The sequence below is a fragment of the Cimex lectularius genome, unplaced genomic scaffold (assembly GCF_000648675.2).
Source record: "Cimex lectularius strain Harlan isolate CLEC.00 unplaced genomic scaffold, Clec_2.1 scaffold188, whole genome shotgun sequence".
Classification (NCBI taxonomy): Eukaryota; Metazoa; Arthropoda; class Insecta; order Hemiptera; family Cimicidae; genus Cimex; species Cimex lectularius.
Window position 1 is genome coordinate 1,010,821 of NW_019392882.1, and position 16,645 is coordinate 1,027,465.

General features: G+C 34.9%; 1 protein-coding gene across 4 annotated transcripts in view; it reads left to right on the forward strand.

The window, feature by feature from the left end:
• The window catches only part of LOC106674383 (protein gustavus), a 380,850-nt gene that overhangs the window by 68,359 nt on the left and 295,846 nt on the right, over window positions 1-16,645 (forward strand). For 2 of the 4 annotated variants that reach the window (XM_014407043.2, XM_014407041.2), the window contains exon 2: window positions 5,839-5,877. The exons of the other annotated variants lie outside the window; for them this stretch is intronic. The gene's annotated coding sequence lies outside the window, so the exon portion shown is untranslated. The remainder of the gene's footprint in view (window positions 1-5,838; window positions 5,878-16,645) is intronic. 4 annotated transcript variants of the gene reach the window in all.

Sequence of the window (16,645 nt, forward strand, 5' to 3'; positions counted from 1 at the left end):
TTTCTTTCTTCCTACTCGTTTTAGTTCTTCCGTCGATTCTTCCAGTTTGAAAATGATTGTTCGCCCAGTGTCCGCATTTTTGATAACCGGCTTAGATAACAATTCTGTTATACAAGGAAGTCGCCAAAAGAGGAAAGGCCGTGACGGTTTTTATTATTGGCCTAGATGCCTTATGGACCCTTTCGGACTTTTAGTGGTTGAGTTGAATCGAAAATACCGTCCGAGGATAAAGGAATGTCTGTGGCATTATTCATTTTTTCCCTGTAATTTATAAAACGACTACATTATCTTTTTATTATTAATCAACAAACATAGACTTAACTCGGAGGTTTTTGCAAATTGAAAAATGTCGAGATAGTATCTGCTTTTTTATTGTTCACATACAGAAATTTATAAGTTAGTAGTCGCTGAAGATGGCGTAAAGCCGAAATGCGTATGAGTGAAACATTCAAGTTAACAATATTATTTGTATAAAATATACAGAATGCATAAAGCTGTTATTTTTCCTATTTGACCTCTCCCCCCTCTCTCTCTCAAACCTTACTAAACCTCTCCTGAGGAATCAAGCATCAAACACCCATCAATCTAAAAACTTACTAAAAATAAAATTCTAGGATACAACCTAGTCACCTTCATCATCAAAAGCTATAATATTAAAAGTTATCTATTCGAAGCTGACCAACCCGTGTCCATCTCCTAATCAAACATAATCAGTATCCTCCTAGCTCCTACCGACCGACCCATCACTCTTTTGCCCATTACAGGCGAAAAGCTTCTATTGATCCGCCTACTCAATCGAACCCATTACCACTATTCGTTATCACCAATTAGTCTTTTGAAGTCACTCAAGTATCCAGCCTTTGAGATGGTATGGCATCGGAACTGTTGTGGCAGCTAAACTGCATCCTACCAGGTGCCTCGGACATTCTATCTTGCTGAATGACTCTTCCAAATATCCTGAAAATTTCAATATCTCTTATCTTTACTTGAAACACTTTGAACCAATAAAATACCTTCAACGTGCACAATGGTTTATAGCAGGGTGATCGGGCGGCACCAGTAATGTTTAATCTGACTCTAGAAAGGGCAATAAGAGCGATAAATCCGGACAGCACTGTTTGTACTATTGATGACAAAATCATAACAGGTGGCACTAAGGCAGCATTAGACGAACTCTGGAGGAATTTGAAAAGCAAGCAAAGCTCATAGACCTGAAGGTCAGCGAAGAGAAATCCGTTCATATGCGGACATCCAGGAATCACCCAATAATCCCTGAAATCGTGCGGTTAAACGAGCACGTGTTTTCTTACTGTGGATAGTTTTAATTATCTAGGAATGATAATGGCGAGTAGGAACGAAGTAGAGGTAAAGTGAGAATAGAAGCCAGCAACAGATGCTTGTTTTCATTGGCTAAGTTTCAGGAACATTTCACGTAACGCTAAGACTTACAAGATTTACAAGACCAGTGGCAACATAGGCTTGGGAAATAAGGATTAAGTCGAAAATCAAGAAAGGATGCAAGTGTATGAGAAAAGGTCCAGAGGAAAATGGATGACTTTACTGAATTGGGTGTCCGACGTTGGAAAGCAGTCTCAATATGAAGCAGAAACGTATGGTGAAACCTGGGGCCGTTTTAACTGCAGTGCCAATATAATAATAAGTTTCACTTTAAACTTCAATCCTTTTAGTTTAAAATACTTAGACCGCCCTAAGTTCCTTTCTAAGTATCTAACCATACATCCACACTCCCTCAATGTTTCTCTTGCATTTAGCCTAATCCCATAAAAAAGGGTGGTTTCATTCTAAACTAAACCACCGTCGGAACCCCATTGTCATACACCTTTCATCCAGTACTTTACCTAATAATTCTCACTGGTGATTGAAGCCTCGGTGGATCCGCACATAAAATCGACTTGAGGGATTAATAAAATCGATTAAAAAATTAGCAATTAGCACAACATAGTTAACTTTTCATTTTCCTTTTTTCTAGTTTGCCTGAAATACGATGATCAAAGAGAAGATCCATTTATATTATACTTTTGACTACCTGGGAATATAGATCCATATATATAGATGTTCTAGGTGCAAATCCATTGCAGGAATTTTTCGATGTGGTTTCAATGAATCCAAAGGGGAAAATGAAACCTAAGAAATGGCTAACATGAACCCGACACGTCTCCCAAGCGGCTGCTATCGATCGCGTTGCCTTTCGGATAAATGATGTGCCTTACAGCTCATAAGGAGGCATGTTGTTGCGATTTACTTGTAGCTGAATACTGAAATTGCTCTAATCAAGGTTAATTCTAGTCGTCGGATCGAAAAAAAAGGTTGCTAGTTCATTTGAGTTCTCCGGAAGGTGGTGTCTTCGATAAACCGGTTTCGAAATCATTGTTCTAAGATTATAAATCAATATTTGCAGATCGATAATCAGATGGGCGCATCATGACTATAAGATATTCCTGAGGATCTATTTTTTTCACCTGTTTGCCCTTAATAATTAAAGAAGTGACTTCATTTACTACTTTTTCCATTGATTATTCGGAAATCATGAGATGCGGTCTGATGTGATGTGGGTTTCAGAAAAACATGAAATGGTGAACCTCAAAGAAGGCGACTCCTTATACAAAAATGTCTTTCTCTACCGACTTCCTTCCCCTTCAAAATACGTATATAAACATAAAACAGCAATATATCACTGGCACTCCCAACACGACACGCATGAATGGCACAATTACGCAGAAAACAAACACTTTGAGTGTGTAGAAATACTTCGATTGAATATCAAAAGTATATATTTTTTTTGCATTGTATAAATTCACTTTTTTGTGTATGTATTTGTTAAATTTAAACAATGTTTATAAATCCCAGGCCCTGAAGATGATCTCAATAAAGATCGAAACGTTGGCACGATAAAGAAAATGTTTTTTTGAAACGTACATTGCACCAGACCGCATCTCACGATTTCCGAATAATCATCGACTAACGGTCACTAATCACCACACACGTTTTTCATTCTTGTGAAAAAGCCGTTTTAAATGTGATTATTTCACCAGTACATTCACTTCATTGGCTATATAACAAATACAGTGTGTCGCTGGCCCGAAGAGAGAGGATGAGAGTGAAGAAACAAGAGAGAGGGGAAAGGCAAGGGAGAATTATGAACGGTACCTGGTGAAGACAGGCTTTTTTTGGGAGCTGATTATCTGCACTTCGTCAGACTTCCTTGGCTTCAGGATCATACAAGAGGACTCCTTTCACACATCGGAGACCAATATTCAAGAATAGCAATAGCGAGGCAAGAATTATCAACTTACATACAATTATACAATACAATTATCAACCATCAACTTTAATTTGTAATCTTTCCCTAATTAAATTAATATAAGATATTCAAAGGAAACTATTTATACTATAGCACGCACGTAAGTACATAGTTTTCTGAAATTTTGCTCATTGCACATGTACCTTTGTATGTTTGTATGTTAAGTTTTTTGTTTGTTTGTTTTGTTTAAAAAAAATAATTCAAAAAATCTTGTCATTCTTATAGAATACATTATATAACTTCTCAAGTACAAGGAAATATTTTTTTAATCAAAATATATAACTCCAGCAAGATAAGTCCCCCTTAATAGATGTTTATTTTTGGACAGAAGATAAGATTCATTAAAATAAAAACTTTCGAAGATTTTATTTTAATATACAACAGCACGTTTCATTACAAAAATTGGTAGCAGAGCGTGGTTGTACCTTTGTATGTTAAGTTTTTTTTTGTTAAAAAAAAGAATTCAAAGAATCTTGTCATTCTTATAGAATACATTATATAACTTCTCAAGTTAAAAAAAAACTTAACATACAAAGGTACATGTGCAATGAGCAAAATTTCAGAAAACTATGTACATACGTGCTTGCAATACTATAAATAGTATCCTTTGAATATCTTATATTAATTTAATTAGGGAAAGATTACAAATTAAAGTTGATGGTTGATAATTGTATGTAAGTTGATAATTCTTGCCTCGCTGTTGCTATTCTTGAATATTGGTCTCCGATGTGTGAAAGGAGTCCTCTTGCATGATCCTGAAGCCAAGGAAGTCTAACGAAGTGCAGATAATCAGCTCCCAAAAAAAATCCTGTCTTCACACGGTACCGTTCATAACTCTCTCGTGTCCTTCCCCTCTCTTGTTTCTTCGCTCTCTCCCTCTCTCTTCGGGCCAGCGCCACACTGTATTTGTTATAGCTATTATCAAAACTTTTTTAAATCAATTTATAATTATTTTCTTGGTTTTATGTATTCTGTGTAACATGGCAGTGACAATTAAAGAAGCATTTGGAATTATGTCGCAGAGTCGGTTTACAATGGTGCATTCACCCCGTGTCGTACCTGGAGGTAAAGGTTTTACGTCGAGAATTGTTTGGGTGGAGATAAAATCTAAATACTAGACTAGTCTCACTAACATGCTATTCGTAAATAGCCTTTTACGATTTAGATCGGTCTTGGATCTTTTGTCTTCCCTCATATCTTGATTTATGTCCTGTAAGAACCAGATCAAGCCTAAACATAATTCCAACAATAGTAAATTCCTATGACATTATTTATAATACAATTGCATTATTTTGTTACTTTCTAGTTAGACCTGCTAACTTGCTGTAATCATGTTTCAGTCCAGTTTTTTAAACTGAGAACATGACATTAAAAAGCATAAATCCTATTGTCTTAGATATTTTGGGTATTTACGCAACCTTTACATCGTATGAAATATGTTATTAATGTTGTATTAATATATGTTAACGACTTCAATATGCTTAGGAAAGCTGCTTTCTAGTAAATTTTGTGTATTCTGGTTCGTGATTAATAACGATTAATTCATTTTTTAAAATGTCAATGTTAAGTAAATAGGTAAAGAATAACAATATTATCTTTTGTTTTAAAATGTAATGTTGGAAGTTATTTGATCACCTTGAATTTGATCCTTCTTTGACCTCTTTTGGTGCTTTCATCAATTAATCTGTACAAGTCAGTTTTCCCATTTTTTTAATTCTCTTCCTTTAATTTTTTGACTAGTTATAAGATATATTTTTTATTCCATGTCATAAATAAAAGCCAAATATCCTATGGAATGTGGAAACTTAACGAAAATTTATAATGTCTCGTAATTACCGGTCACTCATTAGGAAAATAAAGGATGCCGTTGGCAGTCTTAAGCCGGGTCAACGACTCACGTTGTTTTTTATTGTTTTGAACGGGAACGTGATTTTAGAAGGAAAACTCTTAAGGTTTGAAATGAAAGGAACTACCTCTCGGAAGGATAGTTTGAAAAGAGCCGATGAATACATTACTTGTGAGCGGCCAAGCGTAACGTTCTTTCGAGAAAGAAAAGAAACATTTTCACTGTCTAACTCTTCCCATTCCATTCATAGTAATTATGTTCATATTCATATTCCCATGGGTGAATCAAATTTGGATTTTTTGGAGTAATCGGATTATCCTTTGTTCACTCTCGATTTATGTTCGCTATACAAAACAATAGATATAATCCGAATACAGAGGTACACATGTTTTGTCCGATGATTGGACGAGGAAATGGTGATACAAACAAGGGAATTGTAAATGAGGGGTATGTGGAACTCCAAGAATATATTTTATGGTGGTTTTGGTGTATGTACATTCTAGGAAGTTGTCAGGATAGAAAATATTTACTAGGTTTCCTAGGATAAATTTGCTGACAATTTTATATGTAACCATATGTCGTTCGCGCATAAATTATGCGGCTAGGACAATTACATATAATCAACATCTATCGTGAATCTTTCTAATGACTGATTTTATTTATTTTTCAGGTGAGTGATGAGTGGACTGGAGATCTACCAGGACGCGACGTAAGTTAATTATTTTTTTTTTTTTGTGTGAATGTCTCTGTAGAAAGTAACCAACATACAAGCAAACACAAAAAACATTTTTTTAAGTTCTGTTCGAATAGACGGACAAGAAGCCTATTTGCAAAAATATAACGACAACATTTGTACCGATTTATTACAATTAATTAAGGTTTTTAGTTGAGATAATAAAGTCAATGGCCCGAGTAGGATTCGAACCCACGATCTTCGGCTTGATACGCCGCTGCTCTACCACTTGAGCTATCGTGACGACCTCAAGTGGTTAGAGCAGCGGCGTATCAAGCCGAAGATCGTGGGTTCGAATCCCGCTCGTGCCATTGACTTTTTTATCTCAACTAAAAAACCTTAATAAATTTTAATGTATTAATTGGTCAAGCGGACCACGAAATTAGTGAATTTAATGAATTAAAATGAAGTATACTTCAGTAAAGCTCTCCGTGGTCATTTCATTTGTCGTCGAGAATCCAATCCGATTACACGACATTTGAAAAATGGCAAAAAGGAGGGGAAATTCAAAAGGTGGGGTTTAGATGGGAAGTTAGTGTCCGAGTGGATCGAGGTCACGATAGCTCAAGTGGTAGAGCAGCGGCGTAACAATCAGTTTTAAATCCATATCTAAATGTGTCAATGCACACTATTATTGAATTTAATACTTTCCTTTTCAGAAATTTATAAGTGGAAAATTAGGGTGGATTTTAATCAGAAGAGTTTGAAAAATCTGAAATTATTTCACCAAGAGAATACTACAAATTTTGCTTTTCATAGTTGCCTTAATTTTTGCAATATCAATATAATTAATAATTATACAGAAATCGTGACATGCGGTCTGGGGTGTAATGTAGGGTTCAGAAAAACATTTTCTTTATCGTGCCAACGTTTCGATCTTTATTGAGATCATTTTCAGGGCCTGGGATTATCAAACATTGTTTACATTTAACGAATACANTGACTTTTTTATCTCAACTAAAAACCTTAATTAATTGTAATAAATTAATTGGTCAAGCGGACCACGAAATTAGTGAATTTAATGAATTAAAATGAAGTATACTTCACTAAAGCTCTCAGTGGCCATTTCATTTCTCGTCGAGAATCCAATCCGATTACACGACATTTGAAAAATGGCAAAAAAGGAGGGAAAACTCAAAAGGTGGGGTTGAGATAGGAAGTTGGTGTCAGAATGGATCGAGGTCACGATAGCTCCAGTGGTAGAGAGCGGCGTATCAAGCCGAAGATCACGGTTCGAATCCCGCTCGTGCCATTGGCTTTTTTATCTCAACTAAAAACCTTAATTAATTGTAATAAACGGACCACAAAATCAGTGAATTTGTACTAATGTTATCCAATTCTTCTTACCATCTTTTCCTATCTACTTGTAAACTTTTTTGCTGTTGAGAAATTTTCTCAATAAAGCTAACGCAAATAGTTAAGAAGACTTGATGGAATTGTATTACTCCGTTGTTAGGGCAGCGTTTCTATATTGTTCAGAGTTGTGGGGTGTTAGCTATCCAAGAAGCGTAGAAGCTGTACAAACGCGATTGTCTTAGAACACACCTCATTATCTGGCGAGGTTAGAAACCAGTTGTGGTAGTCTTTTGACGTATGTTTTAAAAAATTGCTCAAACAGTGGATAAGCCCTGAAGATAGAATTCCCAAGATTTGCTTTTGAACTATAATGCGGAGTGTTGACATCACTGCCGAGCTAAATAAACTGGGCGGCACAGTTAAAGGAGTTGTCAACAATAATTGTGGCAGAGCAACTTTGGATCGAACAGGATTCAAGGTTGATTTACTCCATGTTAAATAATTTAGTAGTCAAGCTTGAAAATCACTATATTTCTCTTGGTATAAACAGAGCCATAAACTCAAAGTACAATACAGTGTATCGATCAGTATAGTCGAGTATTATTTACTTACATATTTAAAAACGGGGGTAAATCAAAAATCTATTATATTATGTATGCGTTTATATGTCTTTTCCGCTGTTCTAGTGTAGGTTATAAGCAGGTTGAGGCACACCTGCATCTGTGTTTAAGATGCAATGATATTAACAGCTTAAAATCAAATCTTTCTAAAATCTTTAATACCTTCATAAATAAGTATTTATTGCAAATTTATAACGTCAGCAAAGATCACTAAAATTATATTAAGAAGGAAAACTTCAGCAACATCATCAATACGGATGAGAAATAATAACGGACTCTAAATGGCAATAATGGGAAGATTTTGCCTCGAAAAAATTTGGACCAAGAATTACTCATTTGTAATCGAGACTGTTAACTTACATGAAAATAACAAGGTATCCGTGCTGTTGGTTCATGAAAGCCTTATGGATAAAGCTAATGCCTACTGATCTCCGTACAAATGACTTCAATATTTAATATCTTCTAACTTCAGAATTTGTTTGGTTGAAAACCATGTTTTTCCGTTATTATTAATTTGTTACAAATGGAGGTGATGAAAAAGAAAAGATGTTGAAAAAGTTTGGTTATGGGAGACCGATAGCATATGAAACGATAAGGGAAGTTAATGTTTTTCTGTCTTTCACTTTATAGGCTTATAAAGGCACTTTGTCGTTTTCGTAGGCGATTTGACTTCCATGGAAAAGATCCAATTTGGTCATTTATTAAGTTATTAATTGCGCCCTTGGTGCTCGGTCGATTGCGGAAAGTGGCCACTTCCGCTGGACGCATCCATTTCTGCGCAAAACATACCTGAATTTCCAGTTGATGTTACCTGCGGTGGATTGTATTACACCTATTAAACAACCACCAGGGGAAACCTGTGTTTCGTTTGGATCCAATCCATCTTGATGAAATTGTGTTAGAATCTTTAAACCGTTTATGAAGATAGCTTAGTTTTTAAAAGACCGACAGGATTTTTCTTCGTTCACTAATAATGACTTAATCTTAAACTATGCATGACACTTCGTGGCTTACAATCGTATAATTGTAATTGAATGCAAGACACCACGATACATGATAAGGTTGTCATTATGAATGATGATCATCAGTGGCCCTACTGCAATACTGGATGTTGTTCTCTTAATTTTTTCCAGCAGTTCTTACGGTTTCTTGTGGCCCCATTCTTTTTCCTGTACAAATAATGCTTTGCATTAGCGAAAATATTTTATTTTGATTGTAACGTTATTTATTTATATTTGTCCGTAGATCCTCCGAAAAAACTTCATGTAACGTTATTGTTACGCTGTTAAAAAATTATAACAATTATTAGTTAGCTTTGATCTTTAATCAGGCTTTTACGTGCAAATGGAAAATGTATATTGCCAGGGGGGTGGGTAATTCATAAGAATTAGCTACTGATAAAATTATAAAGAGGTACAAGGTAAATGAAGGTGGTCAGGCTTAATCAGGTTGAAGATATTCTCACAACAACTAGAGAAATCTAAAATAGAAAATTGAAGTCGGTGTGATAACTGAGACCAGCAAACAGGACTGATCCGGACCAGAACAAGGTTATAGACAAAAAGTGGAAATCTTTAAAAGCTTCCTACGCCCAAAAAGGGACTTAGGTTTCTCCCCTTGAAATAGATTATTTAGAAAAAACCGTAACAAATACGCGAGAAGTGGTTTATTATTTGAAGGACTCAAGGAAAGAAAGGACTCAAAGACTCACTATTCATCCGTTTACGGCTTTACAAGTAAACAATTGATTTACACATTGCATATAATACAATAGGATTATTCAGAAACTTGTTTATCCGATTTTGATAGGGCCCTTACGTTAAAATAATCCAAGGATTTTGTACCTATTTATACGTAACACCCCGATGGTGACAAGTTTCGAGAAGGACGTCTGGGTTTTTTGGAACGTTGGAGAGTGGTTACTGTTAATAAAAAGGGAAACATACTTTTGTATCTTGTCAAACTGCTGTGTATAGGCCGAGAAAATTGGTTTAGAAGTTTCCATATATATTACTTATACTAGATTTAAAAAAAGAAGACAGAATTCAGACGATTTTTAAAAAATGAAATATACAAGCTATCTGTACACGACGAAAAAATTAAACTAGGTTTAAATCCATTTCTGTGCCGTTGGTCACCAGAGTTTAAATTGTTGGAAAAAATAATAAAAGGCAGCCTCCTTCATAACCAACATTCTTCGGATTAGTTTCAAAATAAATTCTTTAAAATTTACCTCTTTCAAATTAAATATTCCTTATAATCCAATCTACTATCATATCATATATCATTAGAATACGTACATATTTACAAATGTAAAATTTAATCTTTTGTTTTTTCATATGTACCAATTTAATATTTAATTACAAAATGTCTTGTATATTTTTTATGTGCGATGCATTTGCCCGTTTGTATAAACATATAACTTAAAAAAGTAAAAAGAAGGTTGGATTTATCAAAATTTACAAAAATATTTAAATAAATTCACTTGTTTATGAGAATTTAACATATAAATAATTAGTTCGTCATCATCATGTCAAAATTCGTAAAAATTCGCTTTTTATTTTTGCCTAGCTGAAATAGGAGAGATACCAGTTTTCGCAAGCTGACCAATATAATTAAGTACATTAGTATGATAAATTTATTTATATGCAATTACGATTTATATTATGCCATTTTTTTTAAAAATTACAATCTGGAATTTAAATTAAAAGATTTAACTTGAGGATAAGTAAATATATTTACAACTATTTACATATATGGTCGAATTGATTGGAGGAAATAATCAATGTTTTTTGCTCATTGCACTTCGCTAGTTGATAACTATTCCACAGAAATGAGGTCGCGTTGAGACGCCTTAGGTTGGGAACTATTGGGCATCGTAAGATTACTCGGAGCTTAATTAATTTTTGGACTTTCAAGGTTGTTTTGGCTGGTAGTATTGTATTCATAATTCGAGCTGTTACAATTGATTCAGATTGAAAGGATTAGAAACATTGGCTATGGTAGGTTAAGCGGTTCGCCGTACAGTTCTATACCGTATGTCCAAATCCTGTTTATTAGCGTTTTGTGGATTGTTTTTGCTTTGTAAATAATATTAACACCTTGGACCAAAATAGCAATATGTAAATTAACTGTAATTGCAAAATAAATAATTTTATGACACTATTGAGTAATGAAACATTAATATTAAGTAATATAAATTTCATTTGAGGCACATGAAGCTACCCACTGGTGACACATCCCTTACATTGCGCACACATGCATATCGTTAGTGAGTTGGACGAGATGGTTTGGAAGAGGAAAAAATCGGATGCATAGACAATGGTTCGGAGGATTTTCGATTGCAGGGACTGGATAGAGGTCATTGGAGGTGAAACATTTAATGAACCCCAAAGTTCATTGCTGTATGTTCAAATTGGTCTCAGAATAAAACATAATTGAGTTCGTTTATTTTGTTGAGTTACTTTTGATAATTTTGATAAGGTGGAGTGTACACTGGTTGAAAAATATTCATATATACTCATAAACTAGTATATGTAGTTGTGTTCAGACTGGTTAACTTGTGATTAAAACCATCTTTTTCTACTAGTGGATTAAGCTTCTTGTCTTCTGACAATGTACATGGTGAGAAACATGTAACACAATATTGTATTTGAACACCGACATAGAGTGGATGGGAAAAATAATACTTTATATAAATACATTATGAAGAAATAAATACAAAATTATATTATTTCTCCGTGAGTGTAATCCAGCACTCATAAAAATGGTAGTTTCATGGTAAAAACTACCATTTTTATGTAATAATATAATTTTGCATTTATTTCTTTATAATATATAAGCAAATATAAAAGTAAAAAGAAATTTAATATTATATTATCAGTGTTCTAAAATGTACGTTTTCATTATTTTTGTTATTAAAATCTTGAGGATGAATACGATCAAATCGAAAGTTTAGTAGAATTGTCTTTGGATTAAAAAAACACTCCCAACCTTGACCATAACCTCGATCACTATATTAACATAATTGTAGCAGGTGTGAGCTATTCTTCGATGTGCTTTGTATGTTTATTGCCATTTGACACCGGTTGAACATTGCTCAATGTGACATGGGTTTGAAGGTTTCTCGTTGAGATGACGAGTTCTTTATGAGAGCAAAGGATCGCGCCCATCTGCATAAACGATAAGGATAGTATCAGAATCTGTTCATACTGTGTAGAGGATGTCCTAAAATACTTTCTTGGGTTACCCCCTGCATCTGTGCGATAGCCCCCATAGAGATGACTTGAATCTGTCGGTTAGGTAGGATTTTAGAATCAGGTAGTAGGTAAAAGGGAGGACTTTAACTTCCAAAGCAGCCCCGAGTGTCATTCCTGATAAAAGGCTTCAGTCACATCTCGGAAAACACCGGAGCTTTCGGTTTAAAAAGATGTTTTTAATGAACAGATTTGTGTTCGGTCATCCAATAGGTTTTTGACACTTTGTGTCGCTTTTGGACCACTGTGCGTCGGTGACCGCAACGGTTAAGGTGGCCATTCACGATAGCTCCAAGCAGGCCAAACGGAGCGACGCCGTTCCAAAAACCACGCCAATGGCAAAACTGAACTGGCGTGCCCGGCTGTGCCGAATATTCGACCGGTCCAAACTCCATCGCGCCACTCCAAATATCTACGGCGCGACGACGGCATGGCGCGTTCGTGAATGGGAAAATCTGGCGTGGAGGTTGGGGATTTTGGCGCGGTGGCCTGGTCGTGAATGGGAAAACCCTCGTTTTTTTGGCGCAGTCTCCGTCTTTCTGTCACTGAGCAAACATCTCCGTCGTACATTCTCAAAAAGTCAAAACGTTTATTCTTTATTTGTAATGACATCCAATCGAGATTTTATTGTTGAGGTGATTGAATTGTATGAAAGTTTACCATGTTTATGAAAGTGGTGGACAATGATTATATTACCACGATAGAAATAAAAGAAATTCGATCCTCAACCAGTTGGTCGACGTTTTCAAAACAAAGGATACAAATGCAATGAGAGATGAGGTATTGATAACCCCTAACAATGATCAGAAACCGTAGTAGAGAACTTAAGTTCTTTTTGGTTCATCCCTGTAGCGAGAAATCGTAATGTGGTTGCCAACCTTTCATGTAGTGATGATTTCTCTCATGACTGTCTTTTATTTTCTAATCAAGGGGGTAACAAGCTGGAGTAAATATAAATAAGACGTTAATTTTTTTTTGTAAGGTTTTGGTTGAAATGAAAAAATAGTGTCACGAGGGGATTCGAATCCACGACATTCGGCTGAATACGCCGCTGCGCTAACCACTTGAGCTATCCTGACTTCGATAGTTCGATCCACTGGGGCACCAACTCTCCATCTCAACCTACAACCTTTCGAATTTTCTCTCTTTTTGCCATTTTTTGGTATCGGAGAGGATCGAAGTCACGATAGCTCAAGTGGTAGAGCAGTGGCGTATTTACCCGAAGGCCATGGATTCAGATCCCGCTCGTGGCACTAGCTTTTTCATTTCAACCAAAACCTTACAAAAAAGATTAAATAATTGAAAGAAGTATTTGGTCAATAGAACACTAAATATAATGAATAAATAACACGTTTCACCATCCTTAAATAGTTCCTCCAATCAGCGGGTTCAAGGGAAAGTTCTTTCATCAAATTGATATGGGTATTACGGCTTTTGTTCAGGAGCCACTTCTTACACCATTTTCTCTTCGATTTTTTGCTTTTAATATGTAAATAAACAGAAGAGAGATCGTCATCCATTTTGAGAAGGTAATTCACTGGTTGACGTTCGAAGCGACTGGCTGTGGAGCGGTCGTGAATGCCCCCTCAAATTTCAGGCACTCCAAATGGAGCTGTACGGCTTGGCGCGGTTCCATTTGGAGTGATCGTGAATGGCCACCTTTAGAGCGTTGACACAAGGATTCCCAAGTTCGAATCTCAGCGACCTTGATTCAAACGGCATCCCTGGAGTTAAAACGTTATATATTCAATATTATAAATATTTGTTTTGGGTTTAGTGATACGTACATTTGAAGGCAATCACAGTGTTGAAATGTTGAAAAGTGGAGAATGTTTGGCGGTCTTAGTTGCTCTTAACCACGTAAACATTTAAGTCAGGGGGCGTCGGTGGCCGCAGCGGTTTAGGCGTTGACACGGCGCACATAAGGTGAAGGTCCCGGGTTAGAATCCAGTGGCCCTGCATTCGAAACCGACATACTTAAATTTTTTTTTAATTTCGAAAACACCGGCACCCCGAGGGTTGATATATCCTCTGCTGTTGCGAACCTTCGTTAAAAAAAAAAATAAGTCGTAGAAAGATCACAATAACTGGTTTAAATTATCCTACTTTGGTCTAGTAATGTATTTGCATCGAATTTTATTTTTTGCTTTGTTTTGGAACATTCAGCAAGAGTACGTGCCTATGAAATATCAAATTCCAATTTTTAACATGACTAGGAATTCAGAATCATAAAGCAATAAATAAATAACAAGTAACGAGAGCAATAAATATTGATTAACCACAATAAGTACTAAAAATCAAAAATTCGGTACGAAAACAACAACAAAGGATAAATAAAGACCAACAACAATGAACAAATAAAATGGCACACCTACCAAATAACAAATTACATTTTTACAAAACTAACAATTTGAAGACACAAACCAATAAATAAATATCAAGTAACAGAAGCAATAATTATCGAATTTTTACAATTTACTGGATTTTTCTTTTCACTATTGAAACCGAAAAATCGAAGGTTGATCACGTGTGGGCCCCGCCTCTTGATTTGCTATTCATGGTGCGTCGGGTTTATTCTTGGAAATGGGTCAAACTTGAATTGAATTACTTTTTGATTGAATGCTAGTATTTGTTGTTGAAAAAAAAAGTAATTAATTTTTACATATCACGTCACATTCTTTTATTTGCAATGATGTAAAGAAGATCGAAAGCTTCCGATAGACTGAGGAAACTATCGGTCAGCGATTTCCTCAAACGAACGATTAAAATCTAGTGACGTTTGTGACATTATTCTTCAAGGATGATTTGGAAATTCTTTGTTTAGACCAAAACAAACGGGTGCCTTTTGAAAGCAGGCAATGCTGGTCGATAAATTCATACTAATAAATAATTGCTCAGTTGATGATTGGAAAAGCAATTTTGCGGTTTGATATTTCGCAAAGGATTTTTCATTGAAAGTATTGAAACTTTGTGGTTAATTCGATAAACTATTGGAAAAAATATCGAAACTTTTATTTAACTAATTTGTCTTTATAATTAAGAAAAAAAACGTCAACGTATTCTTTAATAACATTTATGTTAAGGCAAAAATTTAATTAGACCCAATCTATTAAATCATTAATTACAATGTCAGCTAATATAGGAGTGAGTGTTCCCCCCGTGCCAACACCTTCTAATTGCTCATAAATATCACCCTTATATTTGAAATAGCCAGCATATGTTGTTTGGTGAAGAATATCGAGAATAATTTCGCAAGGGATGCTTGTGAGTTTTTCAATATCTCCAACTCTCCTATTTAAAATGTAGGTTTGCCGACCTAAACGGACACTTGTGAACAATGATTCCACTTCCAGAGAAACCATCAATTCGTCATCATTAATTGCTTGTTGATCAATAAATTCTTTGGAAGCGAAAGAATTCTTTACATTGTAGGTTTTACTTAGATCTAGATCACTAAATATTCCAGCTACAATCTTAGACAACTCAAAACCTGGACAACCTGTACATGACACTATTGGTCTAAGGGGGACATCTTGTTTGTGAATTTTTGGTAATCCGTAAATTTTGGGACCAACAGGATTATGAGTTTTGCATTTTGATTTTTGTGATTGATTAAATAATTCAACAGTGAGTCAACTATCCTATTACATTTTTTGTAACCTTTTATCTTTTTTTAAAATATGTTGTGTTCTTTCATTTCATTGTTAATTATGTGATCTATTAATAACGACAGTCTTGTTACCTTTGTCTGCTTTAGAAAATATAATATCGGGGTTATTTGGCTAGTTGGTTGACTATTTATTAATTTAGTTACCCCATTGGTTATTATATTAGCCACTTCTACTCTCAATTTATTTTTGCTAGATTCATTAATTACAGAACCTATTATCATTTCTACATCTGTAATTATATCCATTATGGGTATATCATTTTTATGTCGAGGAAAGTTGTAAGTAGGACCTAATCCTAGAATATCATTAACTAGACTGGATATCTCAACATTAGAATGGTTGAACACATATTTCGAGCCTTCTAAAGGTTTTATAATTGGTTTATACTTTTGCATAAGATTAAGAAATTTCTTTTGCAATTTCTCACACTTCTTTTGGTAATAGGATTCGAAAAATATTTTTTGTTTATATAAACAGCCGTTAAAATTGGTGATGGTAACACATTTTTTAATTCTCTTTTTAAATCTTCCATTTTTTTATATATTGTACCAAAAGTCCATATACACTTTTTTATTTCTATGTTAAGAATAGATCTTTTTAGTCTATTAGCTTCTTGGAAAACTAACCTGTTAGTCGGGCAATCTTTCTCAGTGTGTACAGGTATTTAAAATTGTTTAAGCCACAAACCCGATAACTGAGGGCATTGAATTGGCTGGTTGAAAATCTACATTGCTGAAACTTTGTTTAATAGCCTGAATTATTTAATGCACAATATAATATTTAGCATTGTAATTTTTATCCCTCTATTTTTTCTGCAGAGGTTTTCTCAGTAACCATCAGGATGATTCAATTATGAACCCGTATGATTACGGCCCGCATTTTTGTTTTCCCGTGTTGAAAT